Source organism: Stenella coeruleoalba, assembly GCF_951394435.1.
Source record: "Stenella coeruleoalba genome assembly, chromosome: 5".
Taxonomy (NCBI): Eukaryota; Metazoa; Chordata; class Mammalia; order Artiodactyla; family Delphinidae; genus Stenella; species Stenella coeruleoalba.
Window position 1 is genome coordinate 104202257 of NC_137150.1, and position 20582 is coordinate 104222838.

The following is a 20582-nucleotide window of genomic DNA, read 5'->3' on the forward strand; positions in this document are numbered from 1 at the left end:
TCTTTCAGCTTTTATATGTCTGAAGAGGTCTTTATTTTACCATCATCTTTGAAACATTTTTCACTGGGTATAGAATTGACACTTTTTCTTCAGTGCTTGCTCCATTGTTGTCTTACTTGCATTGTTTCTGACAAGAAATTTGCTGTCATCTGTATGTATTGTGCATTTGTGTAGTTGCTTTTAAGATTACCCTGGTTTTGAGCAATTTCATTATGATTTGCCTTGGTATATTTTTATTCATGATTCTTGTGCTTAAGATTTGTTGAGCTTCCTGGATTTGAGCCTTTATAGCTTTCATTTAATCTGGAAAATTTTAGCCATATTTCTTCAAGTAATTTTTCTGTCTCCTTCTCTCTCTCTCTCCTCTCTTTCAGGGACTACAAATATGTGTAGATTAGTCTGCTTCAATTGTGCTGCAACTCACAGCTTTGTTCATTCAAAAAAAAAATCCCCTCTTTTCTGTGTGTTTTATTTTGAATAGCTCTCTTGCTGTACCTTCAAGGTAAATAATCCTTAATCTTTTCTTTTAGAATCTCTAACCTGCCATTACTCACAGTCAACATTTTCATTTCACACATTGCAGTTTTAATCTTTAAAAGTTTGGTTTGGGTCTTTTTAACATCTTTCATGTCTCTTCTTAAGTTTCTGAATATATGAAATACAGTTATAATAAATTTTTAATGTTCTTGTTCACTAATTCTAACAGGTGTGTCCATTCTGGATGGGTTTTAAATAGCTTATACCCTCATAATAATAGGTCTTATTCTCCTGCTTCTTTCCATGCCTAATAATACTGTATTGGATGCCAGACAATGTAAATTTTACCTTGTGGGTATTGGATATTTTCTGCATTCCTATAAGGATTCTTAAACTTTGTTCTGGGTTACAGTTATGTGACCTGAAAATGGTTTGACTTTTCAGACTCTTGAATTTAAGATTCTTAGGTGAGATCAGCTCAGTGCTTAGTCCAGAGCTACATAATCTCTACTCTTGAGATAAGGCCCTTCCATGTACTGTTCCTAATGTTTTATAAATCATGGGTTTTCTAAGCTGGCTGGTGGAAACAAGCACTATTTGTGGCCCTGTGTGAGTGCTGGGCACTGTTGCCTCTAATCTTTTCTTTTGGTTCTTCCTTCAACCTCAGGGAGTTTCCTCACATGCATATACTGATCAGTATTAAGCTGATACTTGAGGATGTACCTATGCTTATCTCCACAGCTCTCTAGATGAACACTTCTCTCTTCTCTGGTACTACGTCCTGAGAACTCTAGTTTCTTTGGACTCGCTAAAATCTTAGCTGCATCTCCTCATTCCAGGAGTATGCTGGGATCTGCCTCAGTTTTCCCTCCCTTTGCTGTGGCCTCTAAATTCCCCCAAGTTAGTACAGTGGAGCATTCACTGAACTTACCTTGTTTGCTTCATGTCTCTCAGAGATAATTGTCCTTTGTTGTCTAATGTCCACTGTCTTACAAATTGTTGTTTCATATATTTTGTATTTTTAAAAAATTATTTTAGGCAGAAGAATATTGTGGAGAAACAAGAAATTGTTTCTCCATCTTGGTGAAAATCAAAAGTGCTTTATTCTTTTAAGCTATTGAGTTTGTAGGGGTGGGGAATGGGGGAGTTTTCTTAACAAACTGAGATAAATAACAACACTAACTGGTAACTGCTGCAGGATGCTAAGGAACTCATTATTTTGAAACTTAATTTTAAACAAGAGAAGCAATCAAGCATTTATCCCATCTTTCCTATATGAACTCTATTGCTGGGTAACTAAAAAACTGATGAGGGGAAGTTTTTCTTTATAGCAGTAGTCCAGTTAATAAACTGAGATAGAACAACAGAATTGAAATTTATCATTTTGCAACTCCTAATGCGTTAATGGATCAAGTCAATACCAACCAATTTCTGCCTACATCACAAAAGCAGATAGTATACTTTCTGTTGGAAGAACACCACAACCCCTATGAAGCAGTTCCACCAAGAAAACCTCATATGATCCAGCCATCACTGCACAGGAAATACAGAAGGAAAATACAAGAGGAAAGTAGTAGTGAAACTCATCAGCAAAACCCAGAATGGGAAACTAGACAGGACAAATGATCAAGTTTTTTTTTCAATAAATAGACTGCCGAGGGAAAAATATGGAGAGAGAGAGAAGGAACTTATGGATTAAAAGAGAATTAAGAAACTTCTCAACAAATCAGTTATATACCTTATTTAAATACTGATTCAAACAAGGCAGAAAATGATATTAATGAGTAAACTGGTCATTTAAACACTATTTGCCATATTAAAGAATTATTATATTTTTCCCAGTTCTATTGAGAAATGATTGACATACAACACTGTATAAGTTTAAGGCGTTCAACATGATGGTTAGATTTGCATATATTGTGAAATGATGACCACAGTAGGTTCAGCTAACATCCATCTACTCATGGATGTAATAAAAGGAAAAGATAGAAGAAAAGAAAAAAAGAAAAAAATTCTCCTTATAGAACTATCAGGATTTACTCTTGTAATGACTTTCTTATATATCATACAGCAGTGTTAAGTATAGCCATCATGTTCATTACATTGCTAGTACTTATTTATCTTATAAATGGAAGTTTGTATTTTTGACCACCTTCCTCCAATTTACCCTCCCCCAACCCTCTGCCTTTAGTAACCACAAGTCAGATCTCTTTTTCTATGAGTTTGGTTTTCTCTCTCTTGCTCTATTTCTTTTTTTTTTTAGATTCCACACATAAGTGAGATAATACAGTATTTGTCTTTCACTGTATGACTTATTTCACTTAGCATAATGTCTTCACAATCCATCCATGTTGTTGCAAAAGGTATGATTTCCTCTTTGTTATGGCTGAATAATATTCCATTGTATATATACCAAGACTTATTATCTTGTTTTCAGTTATGATAATGGTATTATGATTAACAAAAAATTTCCTTATTTTATAGAGATACATATGAAGTATTTATGGATGAAAAGACATGATGTCTGGGCACTACTTCAAGATAGCATAGGAGGGGAAAGTTGGTGTGGAACTAGGTAAAACAAGTTTGCCCATGAATTAGGTAATTTTTGAATTACCTGTTTACTTTCCTATATCCGGAATTTTCTAAAATAAACATAAAAAGAGGACAACATAGGGAAAGGCGACACCATGACAGTAAGCAATGTTTTATTTGGGGGAATCAGGAAAGGCTTCTCTTTCGAGAGAAGACTTTTGATCAGGAGACTTTTGAGAAGAGGCTTGATGGAAATAAAGTAGCAAAATGAGGATTAAAATAAATAAATCTATAGGATTTTTCAGTTAGGAAGCCACCTTTACACTGTTGAGTGGAGTGCAGGGCATGAAATTTGAGTGCAAAGGGCTGAAAACGAGTAAGAGGAGACAGTGTTATTCTTTCCAGTAGTTCACTGCAAAGGGCAGACAGAGGAGAGACAGCGACAGGGGAGAACATGCATATCTGAAACAATACAGGACCTGATGGGTCTCTGCTTAGAATTACCATCTGACTCTTAGCTCCCTTCCTGGGGCCACTTTTTCTGATCCTGTTTTCTTTTAGCTTCAGGTAGTTCTTTCCCCGCCTAGCTGTCCTCTTTGGCCCTGCACAATTCCTTTAGGGCACTGCCTTTAAGCCCCATGTCGCAAATCAGGTACCACAAAGAGGTGACTGCCGGAACTCTTGTGCTGATGGAGGCTTTTATTTCTTCAGCTTTTGCACAAAGTGATTCTTCAATTGCTTCCTCCTTCAGTCTGTTCTCCGCTATCCCGACTTCGGCCTTCATTGTTCACTTTCCATTTTCAACCTTGCCTTGTCTATTAGACTAGATTTTCAGCATTGTCTTCTTACCCATATTCTTATCTACCTGTTTTCCAAGAATTAGGTCCTTCCTGTACCCTGCTTTGGGCTGCCTATCTCAATCCAGCCCCAGGAGATGTGGTGTTTCCTGAAGATACAGCAGAGAAAACCACAGATTAGGTTGTTAACCCACAGTTCTGGATCACCTCCTTGGTAAACCATGGCCATTTTTCATGTCCAAATTAAATTCCTCCATGGCTAGCCAACCTGGCACTAGAGGTAGAACATTACTCTAATAACTGGAATCCCTGGGCTCTTTAACCATTAACAGAGACCAGGGCAGAATTGCTGGCTCTACATTCAGAGGCCCAACCCCCAAGGCTCTGAGAGCCCTCCAAGTTCTGCTGCCAGTTTTCCCAGCGGTTCAGTCCTGCTGCTAACTTCTGTGTGATAACATGGGAAGCGTGCATAACGCACTTTTGTTGAATAATGATGTATTATGATGGCTATCATGACAAAAGCTCTTGGGCTCTAGTGTCAACTGAAATCTAAATTAGCGGCTGCTTTTCAACGAATGCCAGTTTTATGTGAAAGAGTGACTGGCAGACAAACCCTGATTATCCAGACATGGGCACCTGGCAGGTATTTTCTCATAAATGAGCTTGTCACTTCAAGTGAATCAACTGACAGTATTCGTTGCCAATGAAAACTTCCAAGTTTTCAAGCAAGCGAGAGCATCTTACACATATGAGGTTTGTTTTCTTACTTTTCCTACTTAACTTTTCTCCACAATTATCCAAACTGAAGGCCAGAAAACTGCTTTTGATTAAGTGGTCTTCCCACATGGTGTTCAGTATTTGAGACAATTCACTTGTGTAATTTTGTGTGTGTGTGTGATAAAGGAGCTATTTCCTGTAAAATCTGATTTCAGTGCCAAGAACTAAACTTTTAAAATGTGATTTAGCAATTTTATTATCTTACCAGTAAGGGGCAGCAGACAACAATGTTTGAAATACTAAGCTAAATTAATCTGGAATTTGTCCTTTTATTTTTTGCTTCATGAACACATCTCTGACCCCTTTCCCACTCTTTCTAGGGATGCTGAGCTAGAGAAATTGATGATGAAAGGGTCACCTAAAAGAGAAGACAGTAAACTGTAACATTTAAAATATAATTCTAAGAAAAGATAAAATCTGCCAGACCTCTGTGTTGACAAATGGCGAATCTCTTATAATTTCCAAGTTGGGTCCTAGGAACTGCCACACACCCAGTTAAGTATCCACAAAACTTATTCACAGGCCATTAATGAGAAGGAAAAGGTGAAAGTAATATTTTGCCTTAATTCTGCATTTCTCACAAAAGACTGTTTCTCATCTGAGCTTTAGTCATCTAGTTAAGAAATTATTTCATTTTAATCATTATTTATTAAGCATGTACCATAAGCCAGCAACCATTCTAGGCAGTGGAGACAAATGATAAGCAAAACCGATACAATACCTGTCCTCCTGCTGCTTTCTTTTGAGCTGGGGAAAGTTATTCAAACTAAGAGAGGGGCTAAAGGTAGACAAGAAAAGGAGACACTCTGAACACCAAATGTGAACAGAGAGTAAGATGCTAGTGAAGGATGGACAAGTGCCAAGTCCTAGTGCTGGAGTGATTTCTTCAGAACATTCTTTTGAATCTTTCACTTTTTTTTTTTTTTTTTTTGCGGTACGCGGGCCTCTCACTGTTGTGGCCTCTCCCGCTGCGGAGCACAGGCTCCGGACGCGCAGGCTCAGTGGCCATGGGTCACGGGCCCAGCCGCTCCGCGGCATGTGGGATCCTCCCGGAACGGAGCACGAACCCGTGTCCCCTGCATCGGCAGGCGGACTCTCAACCACTGTGCCAGGGAAGCTCCAAATCTTTCACTTTAAAAAAAAATTTTTATTGGAGGAGAGTTGCTTTACAATGTTGTGTCAATGTTGTGTTAGTTTCAGGTGAACAGAAAAGTGAATCAGTTATACATATACATATAACCACTCTTTTTTAGATTCTTTTCCCATATAAGGTCATTAAATCTTTCACTTTCTTTCAAAACCTTCACTTGAATCTTTCCAATCACAAATGCTGGTATGAAAAAAATGTAACTTTATTTTTCTTATATCTGGATGAGATCTCTATCTTAAGACCCCCATTCTTCTGAAGGATAAAGCTTAATTATTTCCAATAAATTCTATTGCTCCAGGGATTTCTGAGTATTTCATGCTTTATTCAAATTCAGAATCTGCCCTCCACACCCCTCTTTCTTCCTGTGTTTGGGAAAGTACATCTACTTCTCTTGTTCAGTCTGTCTCAATGCTGTGTTGCAATCTTTGAAATGTAACTCATGTTATAAGGTACTCAAGCATTCTTTCTCCATGCTGGCATCAATATCAAGATGTGACTGCAACTGAGATGTGATCTTCTGTAATGTCTTCTTGTGCCCCTAGGGCCCTTGCAGGACAGATGCTTCTTTCTCTCTCTCCCTCACTTCTACATCTGGGGTCTTTGGGGGGAATTCTCATGCCACCACAGGCCATAGGATGCTCACTGGGCCTGCGTCAGCCTTATTTCTGCCCCCATACCCTATTAACTATGTTTAAGAGATTGCTACTGTACCCTTCTAGAGTAGCTGATTCTGTGGGAACTCTTAGATGCTCAGGTCCTAGTGGAAAGTAGGTGCAGAAACCCGTCACTTTCAGAGTCCCCTCAATACATTCTGGATTTTCTAATATCTACCCACATACTTTGCGACTTAACCATTGGAGAGACTGAATGAGACAAATATTGTTTTTAATTCCTTCTATGTTATACTTGCATCAAGGTTTCTGAATTTGAAAGCCAATATTTAGCATTTATTCCAGAGAAATTTCCTTGAATGAGGGAGGGTCAACTAATAAAAGAAGATGCAGGGAAAAGAAAAGTAACAAGCAATGTTTCACATATGGACCCACAGGTTGAACTACACTGTGATTTAAGAATCAAACCCAAATCAACACTTAACTTCTACCTCAAGCATATTTCTCTTTTCCTTTTAATGCTGAACTCCTCAAAAGAGGTCTCCATTTCTCAATCATCTAACAAGTAATAGTTCCCAGTCACATGGCATCTATGCAGCAGAAATAGAAATACTTTGTAAGATTTCATGAGCTTTCTTGCTTCAAGTTCACGAATATATATCTGTACTGAAATATAGGAGGTTTTGCGTTTTCCGCAATTCCAGTATTATCTGTAAGTTTTAAGTCAGCCTGCAGAGGGCAGCAAATAGTAGTGCAAATCCCTGTGCTTTATAAACTTCAGGATTGTAGTAGCGGTTGATGAGGAATAAAGCATAAATGTGAGTTCACATTATCTAAAGTCAGCACTGAAAGTTTTTATTAATGTTAGGGAGATTTTAGTGGCTTTTTTGTTTAAGTGAAAATAAGTGCTGGGCTGCTTGTTATTGAAAAAGAAGTAGTCAAATCTGGTTTTGGTAGGACTTTATTCCTCTGGTACTTCTAGATCTTTCTTCCAGACAACCAGGACCTGCTCACTGCCTCTAGATACTGAGAACACTGGCTCTCCCAGTGGGTTATCACATATGCCAGGCACTCAGAATTATGCCCCCTCCAATAAAAATAATTATCTTGTAATTCTACCTGTATTTTCTTCTATGGGTAGTGATAATTTATATAGAATAACTACTCTTATATGCTCACTATCCTTAACAGATATATATTTTAAAACCTAAGTATCTAAAATAAAGCTGTTCATAAAAAGAATAAGTTTTATTGCAGGATGGTATTTTTAAGTAAGTTTTACTTGCCTAAGAAGAGAGGTATGAAGCAAGATTCCCCAATACCTAAGTCAGTGATCAAATAAATAACTACAAAAACCTACAAAAGGAGGGAGGGTAAAACTCCCAGGATTGTAAACCTACAAAAGGGGGGAGGGTAAAACTTACCAGCAGCAACAAAATAAATAAAGGGTCACAACATAATGCCATAAAGAAATGGGGTCAAAGAAAGACATAGAAAATACTGTCACATTGCATTACACCTAAACTTGCCTTCATCTCCCAGAAGAATTATCATGAAAAATGAGTCTAGAGTATTATGAAAGTTCTCACTAATGTCATCTAATTTAGAAATATGTGGACTGAGGAGTTAAGTAGGTATCCCTGAGAAAAATGAAGGAGAGAGCTACAAAAGTACAACCCTAGCTTCAGAATTCATCAGTGAAAAGAAGGGCCAATGGCTTAATAGTATCTTTAATGGTACTGTGCAATGTTGGAATGACAGCCAACCCAAGAATCCACTCATGACAGAATCTCAGAGAAGAACTCAGATGCCAGATCTACAGCAAGGGTAACACTCCTCCACAGCAAGGCTCCACCCCTGCCATCTCCACACGCTCGGCCTACACCTCTGCCATCTCTACATGCTCTTAAGCTTGAAAGAAAGACCAGCTGGTTATAGATAAAATGAGAAGTGATTCAAAGAAAATCCGTATTATGTTGAATTGTAGCAGTACCTGATGATAAATGTGACCAAGGTAAAACTAAATCACATGGCCATTACAGAACTATGATAGAGCAAAAATGAAGATGGAAGGAAGGGAGGGAGGGAGGGAGGGAATACAGAGGAAGGAAGAAAACAAGGAAAAAAGGAAGAGAGACTTATAGTTCATAACAGGCAAAAGTCTGGAAGTTAGCATAACTCAAACTACAGAGGCAGAGTCCCCAAGTGTTTTATGCTATACAATAACATAATGTCAAAGTAATAAGTAAGTAATAAAAGAAGAGCTAAAAAGATGATTAAAATTAAAAGGTTAAAGGGAGATTCAGAGATAAGAAAACAATCTGAGCCGTAATTGTAGATGTAACAAATAAACTGTAATACCAGAAACACCAAGGGAGAAAATAAATTATAATAAAACAGAATAAAGGCTTGAGAAAACTGTAATGGGTACAGAAGAAAAAGCAAGTTTAAGGCAACTTTACTTCCATTACTGGTAACAGGGTTAACTAAGTACCAGGACTGACCCTAATTGCTGAAAACAACTAAAACTGCTGAGCAAAAATATTTTTAAAAATCTTAAATGCGTGCAAATGCTACCAAAAAAAGTTAATACTACTTAGGCTAAAAATAAGTTAACGGCAGGAACTCCAAGTGGTAAGTAAAGCACTGAGGTTGTTTTTTGCCTTAATGGCATTTGCTGAGCTCAGATGATCTCAAGCATTAATTTTTAAGGTTTCAGGGATGGAAGACAAAGCCCACACCCCACTCAAGTAGGGATTATATTAGGAGACCCCTTTCAAATGAAACTGGACCCCAAAGTGTTATACTTCCAGTTTTAGAATGAACTAGAAATACACACTGACACCAATCTAGAACTGAAAAGAAAGAGAGAAAGAGAGAGAGAGAGAGAAAGAAAGAAAGAAAGAAAGAAAGAAAGAAAGAAAGAAAGAAAGAAAGAAAGAAAGAAAGAAAAAGAAAATTGCCCATCTTGAAACATGAACATTGAACCTTGATTCTGATTGGAGGTAGAAAAGGATTTCTCCTGAAAATTCATAACCACAATCTGGCTTCCATTTAATTTGTATCCTGAACACACATCACATGATATTATGAAACACACACACACACACACACACACACACACACACACACACACACAAAAGCAAACCTCTCAAATCAACAATTAGTTTAAATTAATACAGCACTGATAATGACCACAGGTGTCTCACAGTAACAAATGCTAATCCTCCCATGGAGGAATCCACCTTCATCCCAGGCCTCAAAGAATTTCCACAGAGAAAGTTCAAATAAAAGTGAGAATTCAACGTAAAAAGAAAAACAAAGTCAATGAACACATAGGGAAACAAGGCACCACGCATGAGAGCTAGCACAAACAACATTAAGCCTCAGGAGTCTTCAGATACAGGAATTGTCAGAGAGAAAAAATAAAAAAATAAAAAAATTTGTTTAAAATGTTTTAAAATATAAAAAGGCATGAAAATCATGAGTAAAGAATACACAGATGTGTAAAAACCCAACACTTCTAGAAATGAAAAATTAATAGAAACTTAAAACTCAATGGATGGTTTATACCAAATTGTCTGTAATTGAAGTCCAGAGATACAAAGCAGTAGAAAAATATGAAAGAGAAATGAAGGACAGAATAAGATGGTCTAACATATATCGAATTGGAATTCCAGAAGGAGAAGAATGAGAGAGTGAAAGAGAGACAGAGAGAGAGAGAGAGCAGGAGAAGGCAAGGAAGAGTGAGCATGGGGTAGGGGCTATATCTGAAGATACGGATTGAGAACTTTTCACAACTGGTGAAAGGATATGAGCATTAGAAGCAGGAACTCCAATGAACCTCAAGGAGGACAACTTAAATCCAAATTTAAGATCCACCATAGTTAAACTGCAGATCCCTTACAGAAAAAAAAAGAAAGGAAAAGAAGAGGAAAAAAATTCTTTAAAGTTCTATGACAGTTTTTTCAGAAGAGGAAATTCATTCAAATCTCATTCTCTGCCTTATCTCTAAGAAATACTTTGTCTTATTCTTTCCACAAATACTTGGAAAAGTATATAGAGAAACCCATGCTATAAATCCTGTTCCTGAATATGGATTTTTTTTTTTTTTTTGTCAGTTGGAACAGTTCTATTTTAATTGACACCTGTGAGATCTTTTAAGACCAGTGTCAAGACATAGTATGAGCATCTATATCTTCAAGCAGGCTAACCTGGTATTCCAATTGTGCCGTTATCACAAAGTTAAATTCAGCTGAGTTAAGTTGACAAAGTACAGGACAAAGTTTGCTCTAAAGACTCATCACGGGGATCCACTGCCGTGGCAAAATCGTTACCAGCAAGCTGAGTAGTCTGAAGTAAAGTCGCCCGTCTCTGAACAGTCAATTCTGCACGAACCCAGCTGCTGACGCGGAGCACAGAGGTCAGGGTACTCACAGAACCCGCGAGCTCCTGTGAGTGCGCATGCTCCAAACGCCAAGCTCGCTATCTTCTCGGAATGAAGCCAATTCCCCAAGCGAACGCAAGGGGGCGGGTGTGGCTGCGGGCTCGGCTCTGCAGAGGCGGCTTCAGGTTCCACTTAACACCGCAGCAAGCAAGTCGCCGAGACTCTCGAAAGTTCCACTATCTAATTCTAGGGCAGGAGCAAGCGGTGGTGCTTATAGTAGCTAAACGATGGGAGGCATGGGCTTAGCAAACCAGTCCAGTTATGGCGGCCCAGCCAGCCAGCCTGCAGCTGAGTGGAGGTTATGGAGGCTGCTGGTTGGCCAGGGCAGCCTGATGAGTGGATACGACCAAGTTTTACAGGAACACATCAGTGATTTTCAATCAAACATTGCATAGGCAGTCAAGGAGCAGTGAACAGCAGCTACTACAGTAGTGGAAGCCGAGCATCTATGGGAGTGAACGGAATGGGAGGGATGTCTATAGCATGTCCAGTGTGAGTGGTGGATGGGGAATGTAATTGATCCTGATCGCTGATTCTTGGTCAACATTTTTAAAAGAAAAACAAAACTTAAGTTTTAACAGTTTTGCAATACAGGCTTGTGATTTATGCTTACTCTAAGTGGAAATCAGCAGTGTTTTAAAGACTTAAGTTTCAGTATTTTTGAACACAAACATTCATTTAGGATGTAACAACTAGGTTGCATAATCTAATCTATTAATGTTAAATAATTTTCAGCTGTTCTCAAGTTAGTTCTATTGTAGGATGTACTTAAGCAGTAGGTGTATTTAGGTTAAAGCAGTTGAATTATGTTAAATGTTGCTCTTACACCACATTACATTGAACACTGGATGCATGTTGAAAGACATGCTTTTTTGTAAAACTCAATATAGGATCTGTGTGTACAATTAAAAGTGAAACATTTCGCATGTTTGTTAATTCTAGTTTCATTTAATAACCTCGATGGCACGTAAGTTTAAGCTTTTTTTTAAGTTAACGGGGAAAATTTGAGACGCAATACCAATACTTTAGGATTTTGGTCTTGGTGTTTGTATGAAATTTGGAGGCCTTGATTTAAATCTTTCATTGTATTGTGATTTTCCTTTTAGGTGTATTGTGCTAAGTGAAACTTGTTGAATAAATCTTCCTTTTAAAAAATAAATAAATCGCAGCTGTGTATACTAAATTGATACTATAATCAAAAGAAGCAGAAGGATGGAGAGAGTGGAGGAGAAGGAGTAAGGAAGAACCAAGTAAAACCAAACAAACTCACATCTCTCTGGGAAGTACAATTACCTATTCACAAATATTTGGGAATAGGTGGAGATATTTATTTTTCCCCCTATTGTTTCCTTCTAACATAGTTTTTTTTTTTGAAATAACTGATGAATATATATCTTTCTCTATGGAATATATGCAAACATGTTTTATTTAACTGGCACTATAACCTTTTCTTCTTGTCCTCTTTTAAGTGCCAACATTTTTTCCACTTCGTCTCTATCAAGGTTTATTTTGAGAGGGAAAAGCTGAAATAAGCTATTTCTCAAAACCTAATACATACATACAACGTGATTACAGTCAAAACGTTCTTAAAAGATTGGGACTCAAAAGAGAACACAATGCAGGGATGGAGAGAACTCCCATCCTTCTTTTCCATTTGCACTTGAGTATTACTTAGTAACAATATATCAGTACTTTTTACTGATTTTTTTTAAATTTAGGAAAATAAAAGGAACTGTCTTCATTCTAAACAGAACTTTACAAGTGAGAATGTAAATTCTTTGAGTGAACTGAAGGACCAGAAGTGAAGTTATTGTAGGTTATATTGTCGAATAAGGGAAACTCATAGCTCAGTCTTCCACAAACACTTATGGAAAAACACTCGGACACTTAAAATCCACGTCTGCTTCATATTTTTATTCTTCCTTTGTAGTTTTTAAATAGAATGCTATAGGATGTTTTAAAATGATAAAGCGAAAGCCAACACTCATTATTTGAAGGATATGATTTATTTCACATTTTACTGTTTCAAGGCTAAGCAACATCAAATTTCAGCATATATGTATTTTTGTTACCCTTTTAACAGCAACAACCTGAGCAGACTTTCATATTTCATAGACTATTAAAATTCATATTTGAACATTTTCTATAGTTTGGGCAATCGCTATTAAAATTGTTAAAATAAACGTACGTGGTTTTTCATGTCTTTTACTAAAGATAATAACCACTATATATTATTTTTCATCAATGGGAAGATTTTGAGAAAGAAAATGCATTGAAAGTTTTGCCTCAGGTTTAATAGTGCACATATACAATTCTAGTTCATTGATTACTCAGTGGAAAATACAAAACATAAGAAGTCAATGATCCAACTTGAGCCTGCAGTGTTTTGCTTATGACTTTTTTCTTTTTTTTGCGGTATGCGGGCCTCTCACTGCTGTAGCCTCTCCTGTTGCGGAGCACAGCCTCTGGACGCGCAGGCTCAGTGGCCGTGGCTCATGGGCCCAGCCGTTCCGCGGCATGTGGGATCTTCCCGGACCGGGGCACGAACCCGTGTCCCCTGCATAGCAAGTGGACTCTCAACCACTGCACCACCAGGGAAGCCCCAACATTACTCTTTTTAGTTAGTATAAAAACCAAACACTCATGAAGAAACTAGTGATATGAAAAACAGATAAGGAATTATTGAAGACAATATTGTGTCCTCACAATATTGAAATTGCATACAAATTTAGTTTCAAGGAGGAAGTGGAATTTAATCTGTGCTTTGAAAGATAAGCTGGATCAAGTAGGTGGAGGGCACATCAGGTGGAAGGGAAAAAAGTGCTAAAAGAGTAATTGAGACAAGAATGAGAAAGGCACACTGTGAGGACAGTGAAGAGAGGGACTGGACTGGAGAAGACAGCACTTGTTGGGGTAGAGAGGATAGTGGGAAATAAGATTTTATAGAGGGTGGTTATCTTTTGTTATTAATATTAAGGCCCTAATATTAGGGCCAAGCCAGAGAGTCTCGATGCAATGTAATAAGCAATAGGGAGCCATTATTGAATACTTTAAATTTTAATATTTTTATATGAATTAGTAGTGTTTTTTTCATACACTCAGTAGAGCCTAAAATTAAGCCTCCAGTCTTATTTTCAGCAACTTAGCGTTCTCATTTCAAATGAAGGTTTTCCCTTTAGTATTTAAAGGATTAAACTAAAGCCCTGATCCTGAAACATACGGGAAATCACCTTTGAATATATCGACAGGAGAAATCCATGCTGGAATAATTGCGGTTCTGATTTTAATAGGGTGGAAGGATTGTATTGCATCCTTCAAGAAAGCTAACCAAGTTTCAACAATGCCAGGCTTTTCGTAATACAGATGGCAGGATACAGCAAGGGAAGAGACTCGTGAGTGCCCAGCAGGGCGGCATTTCTATAGCTGCAGATGGGGTTTTTGGGAGTTATTGCCCTACTAAGGACAGAGCTTCGAGGGAGAGTCAGAAGCAGGAGGCCATCAATCACTCACTTCTCTCCAGACTCAGAAAAGGCAGTGCACAATCAAGAACACCCGTCTCCCTGTCGTGTGCTCTGACACATTCCAGACCCGCCACAGAGAATAATAACAATGCTAATTTACATTTTGTGGTGCTTTAGTGTTTTTCAAGGGTGTTTGCTTTATCTCACTCTACTTCCTTAGTCTTTCAATTCTAATTTGAGGCATGCAGGATAGATGAAACTTGCTCAGCATCAAGTCAGTGATGAGCAGAATCAGGACTCTCTTTTAGCCTTTTCTGATTTCAAATCTAGAGATTTCTTTACTCCTTTAAATTGTCGCTTCATATGTGATGAAACGCTTTCATTCTTTGTCCTAGCAAAATTTAAATAATATACTGATTGAGAATAGACTTTAATATTTTTTCTAACTGAGGGCTTTATAATTTACTGAGCAATGTTGATGTGATTTTTACTTCTGTTCAGTTTTGTATTAGGTACTTTTCATATAGTAGCAATTCTGACTGGAACTCAACTAGTGAAATGTTGGTGAAATTTCATTTTCAGTTATATAACTGTGTCCTATAAAATTCTTATCTAGCTAGCTGGGAGCTTTCAAGCAATGGTCTCTAGAAAGGCTCCAAGCTCCAGCTTCATTAGAACAGCTGGAAAATCCTGCTAAAGACTCAGATTCTGGAGTTCCATTCAGGACTCACAGACTCAGAGTCTTTGGGATCTGCCTTTGTAACTAGCATCTCAGGTGACTCTTCTGCACACTGATTTTAAAAAGCTCAAATTTAAATGACTCCCTTCCTGCTGAAAACCCCCTCTCCTCCTCCTCTTTCGTTTTCATCTTCAAGTTCAACAGTGTGCTATGCTAAGAAGAGCATTTCTTTTTTCCAGTTCAGTCCTTCTTAACATCTGCAAAATCACACACACACACATACACACACATGCTACTCGGGTCACAGATCCACTCAAATCCAAGCCAAGCCACCTAACACAAAGAGGAAATTGTCAATGTTTGTGTGTGTATGGGGGGGATGTGGGAAACCCCAAGGCAGCAAGACCTAGCAATATAATGCAATTATAATTATATAATAATCAATGATGCAATATATGAAATAAAATATAGTGAGGGCTTCCCTGGTGGCGCAGTGGTTGAGGGTCCGCCTGCCGATGCAGGGGACACAGGTTCGTGCCCCTGTCCGGGAAGATCCCACATGCCGCAGAGCAGCTGGGCCTGTGAGCCGTGGCCACTGAGCCTGCGCGTCCGGAGCCTAACGGGAGAGGCCACAACAGTGAGAGGCCCACGTACAGCAAAAAAAAAAAAAAAAAAAAAAAAAAAAAAAAAAAAAAAATATATATATATATATATAAAATGATATAATAAATAATTTTTAGGAATGAATGTTAATTACATATAATTTAGGAATATTAACAGGATAGAGTGAAAAGTTTATTGGAGAGCAAAAGAAGAAAGACATAGTAAGCTTTGCTCTGTATCTACATAAACCAATAAGGTCACCTTACTGTCCTTGCAGAGGTGGAAACTCTCCATGGTAGAAATTAGAGCTGTGACACAAACTTCACTGAAAGGCTAGTTTGACAGGATTTATTGTTGATCAGAATAATATTATACATTTTTTTCCTCAGAATTTTTATCATTTCTGGCCTAATCAGGGAATGCAAATTCTTTGAAAAAGTTTTATCTTTCTCAGGTAGGATTCAAGTACTATCATGCTTTGTACAGAGAAGATATTCTTTATCAATAACCATACATTTATTATAATGTTGGAAAGTATTTTTCTCAACAAGTGCCTCATTTAAATAATTGGGGGAAGCATATGAATTCACAAGCCCATGAAAAATGATCACAATGCCATACGAAAGTATTACTTTGTTCATGACAGAAATATTAACTTGTCTTTGGAAATATTTTCTGGCAAAATAAAGGTCTGAATATAATCATTTGAGTTTTTAGGATGGTATTAGAGACACATTTTCTAAAACAATTTAATGTGGACACATTTTGAATTGTGCAGGATTATTATTATTATTTTTTTTTTTTGCGGTATGCGGGCCTCTCACTGCTGTGGCCTCTCCTGTTGCGGAGCACAGGCTGCGGACGTGCAGGCTCAGTGGCCGTGGCTCACGGTCCCAGCCGCTCCGCGGCATGTGGGATCTTCCCGGACCGGGGTACGAACCCGTATCCCCTGCATCGGCAGGCAGACTCTCAACCACTGCGCCACCAGGGAAGCCCTGTGCAGGATTATTTTTGAAGGACTTTAGAAAATATTAAGGAAAAATCCTTCAAGTTTCCTTTCCTGCAATACAGTAAACCTGATTTTCTGACTGCAAGTCAAAAAAAGTCTTGTGTAAATTCATGAGGAAGCTGTTCACTCCTTGAGGTAGAGGAAAGCATGTCAGCAGGAAGCAAATAACCACTCTCACTTTTCATGATATTTGGTGAAGCAAGTCAGCACATGTCCTGTTAACTGGCTTCCAATTTTTCTCTATTTCTTTTTGACATAAAGCTCTTGATAAAGAGGGGCAAGCTTAAGTTTGAGCCTGAGAATATGGGGATTATGCTTTGCTAAGGAATTTTAAAATTCGGAACTGTTAGAAGAATTTGGAAGTGAGTCCCAAAGAAGCTTTTCTTCACTTGGAAGCGGGGAACTTGTGTAACCTGGAGCATAGGGAGTGGGTTGAGGTGGGAGTGGGGGTGAATCAAGTTCACGGGAAGAATGAAAGGAAGATTGGTTTTGGAGATTCAAATGGAAATTCATCCTACTTAAGGGCTGACCCATCAACTGCCATTACCTGGATAAACTGTTGATGCTATGGATTTGACCCTGGGGGCGTCTATTGTGAAACGAAACAAAACAAACAAAAAATTAGGGCGGAGAATCCATATTCCCATCCCAATCCTATAAAAAAGACCATATTTCATAAACAGAAGTGAATTTTCAAACATGATTTGTACATAGCTATGCCAAATGATAGATATATTGGACTGAATTTAGTATTCAGTAGTTTGATATCCTATCTCTTCTTTGGTGTTTTGACCTTGTCATTTACACATCCTTCATTTGAAAATACTTAGAAGAAGCAGAGCAAAACCAAATCCTCCACTTACTTTTCTGGTGCTGGTCTATTTAAAATTATAGCAGGAAGTTAACCTTCATTATCTAATATTTAACCACTTTCTATGATATTTATATATTTTCTTCTACTTTATCGTTAAATATATGCATTATTAAATTGTTACATTCGTTATGGATGTGAAAATTTATTTTCTTCAGTAGAAATCTTCAGCTTTTAGTAACTTGGAAAAATTTCATTGAGAGAATAAATCGTAGGTATTCAGAGAAGCATATCATGTTATATGCAATCTGTTCTTCATAAATTTTTTTTAACAGTCCAAATTACAGATTATTAGCCCCTACATTCCTACCCTTTAAATCTATTAAAGAGAAATCACTCATATCAGTTCATGAGGAATGGCATGATCTGTATCTTCAGCATATGGGGAAAACCCATAGATGAAGTGATAATTACTGTAATGTGTTGTGACCCCCCTTGGATTAAAAAAATGCTTTAAACACGAAGAAATAATAAATTTGATTCTCCAGAGAGCTCTAAAGGAGAATCTGACTTCCCTGTCACTTAGAGTATTATTTTCCTAGATTTGAGCTTCAGTCTAACTCAGAGTAGAGGGTAGTATGTATGTTTGGGTGAGCCTCACCCTGCTTGAGAATTCTTCCTTTGGGTTGATGGGCTGTGTCTCTTAGGGTTCTCCAATATAAATATACACATTCCTGAGGTGAGTGTAAATAAATTAATTTAACAGATTATTTTAACTTTAGCAAGGCCTTTGGGTAAATAAATCACAGAATCAAATTTTGGTGAGAAGGAGAAAGAGAAATAAGTAGAGAATGATAGGGTCTCAAACAAACTTTGGACTGTCAACACAGCACACGGGCCCTGGGAAATAAAGAGAAGACGACAAAAGAACTTGCAGGAGCCTTAGATAAATCTCATCTACTTGTTAGTTTTGCTTGGACCAGACTGCTCAGGAAGTGCCTGTGAGCTCTGACATGTCTTTATGTGCTTAGCATACCCAAAAGAAAAGTCACCTTTGCACCAATAGGCCCCTTCTCTTGAGTTCCTCATTTCAGTTGAGAACTAGTTATCTTAGTGACTCATGTCTTTCTGTCTGTCTGCCTGCTTATTAACGTATTTGCTATAACCTGCAGATTCTACCTCCACAATACCTCTCATCTATTTCTTCCTTTACATTCCCATTGCCAGAATCAAGTTCAGGACTTTATCACCTCTTGCCCAGATTAATAATTGCTTTCTAACAAGAAGTTATTATGTCCAATACTCTCTCTGCTCAAATCCACTCAGATTTTTTCTCTAGAATTGCCCTAAACTTGTATTATTTCTGCTACAAAACATCAGTGACCACTCATTGACAGACAGCAACCAAATTGACTATAGACTTCCTTTGCTGACATTCAGAGTCAGCCACAATAATGGCCAGTTTCTCTTTTAAGCTCTTCTACTGTCATTCTAAATAGCTGCCCAACTTATTGCTATTTTATGATCATGTCCTGTCAAATGCTTGCAGGATGCAGTCTGAAATCTTTATGTTGCCACCACCTGAGGTATGCTCTTCCAAATCTCTTGCTCAAATGCTGTTCATTAAATATCCATTTTAGATACATTCTTTACAAAAATTTCCTGATTTTTCTCAACTAGATGTGATCAGTGTTTCCTTTGAATCATCATAAAAATGTAAACAACCTCCATGCTGATCTTTGTTTTTTCTTTTCTATTATAGTGTTCATATTTTTATTTGTTTCACCTTTTAGATTGTAAACATGTTAAAGGAAGAAACAGTATTTTATTATTTCCCGTATCTTCTATACATCTTCTATACATTGAGAGTACATCTCAATGCCTTATATAAAATTAAAGTTCTGTAAATATTTGTTAGATTGAGAGTAATGTGTCATTGATACATAAAAAATTGATGTAATGTACTCTTAAGCATCCCACTGGGAAAGAATATTTAGAATACACATGAAGGTACAGCTTAGAATAAAAGGGAATGTATTGTTTTTTCAAATGATTTTGGTTGATGGTAGGATTAAAAGGTGGTATATGACCTTGCTGGTTCAAATGAAATGAAATCTTCTCAGAAGCATGGTTCTTTTATTTTCAAATCCCTATATAAATATGGTAGATAAACTTAGGAAATTGCTTTGGCTCACTGAACTTGTGGAGTGACCAACTGGGAGATATATACATATATAATATATATAATTAGTATAATAGTCATCTTTGCTTATTCATTTCTATCAGTTGGAAAACTAGAGACTTTTTTGAAGTCAGTGAAAAGTCTAAGAATCCCTACCACATTCTCTCTAATAAAAGGGAAATAGCTGCTGAAGTACAAAGTATCACAGACATTTTAGTTAGTAACTAAGCCTATTAACATTAACAGAAATGAAACATATCTTATATTTTTTTTAAAGTCAGGCATATAATATCTATGGCAAGTAACATAGGGTACTTAGTGCCTTAAATTTGATTCCTAAACATGGCAAAATTAGAACACCACCCCCAGACCCTCCCTGAGTTATTTCTACTAGGGTAAGGCTTTGATTTCAAATGTTGATAATATATGATTAAGAAAATATTCTTCTAGGAATTCATATTAAACAAAAAGAATATGGTAAATATGTACAAGTTCTGTATCCAGAATTATTTTGCAGTACCTAGCTCATTTTATGATTACTCCTTACTATCAAAATACAAAGACAGTATCAACCTCTGACTTTTATGTTTCCTCTGGTCACACTAAGTAAGAGTCTTTTTTTTTTAGCTCCTTCCCCCCTCCTATTTTGCCTAGGGTAAGATGGAGAGGGGACAAGAGTGGTTAGGTAGGAGAAATGTGTGCTTTGTGGTGAATTTTATCTTGTCTATAAAATAATAGAATCATATAATAAAACAATAAGATTATATAGAAATTATGGATGGAGGTATGTTGTTAACTGAAAATTCTTCTGTAGTTGTTATAAGATATAAACCTGAAAAATCACTGTTAATAATTATATATATATATATATATATATATATATATATATTTTTCCAGTTAGTTTTTAGGGATATTGCATAGGCAAAATATTGTTTATAAACAATAAATTATTTTCTAATTTCACATACTCTAGAATAATGGTCAAAAAAGTCTTTAAATCAATACATTTTATATGTATTTGCTATTAAAATATATATTAATAT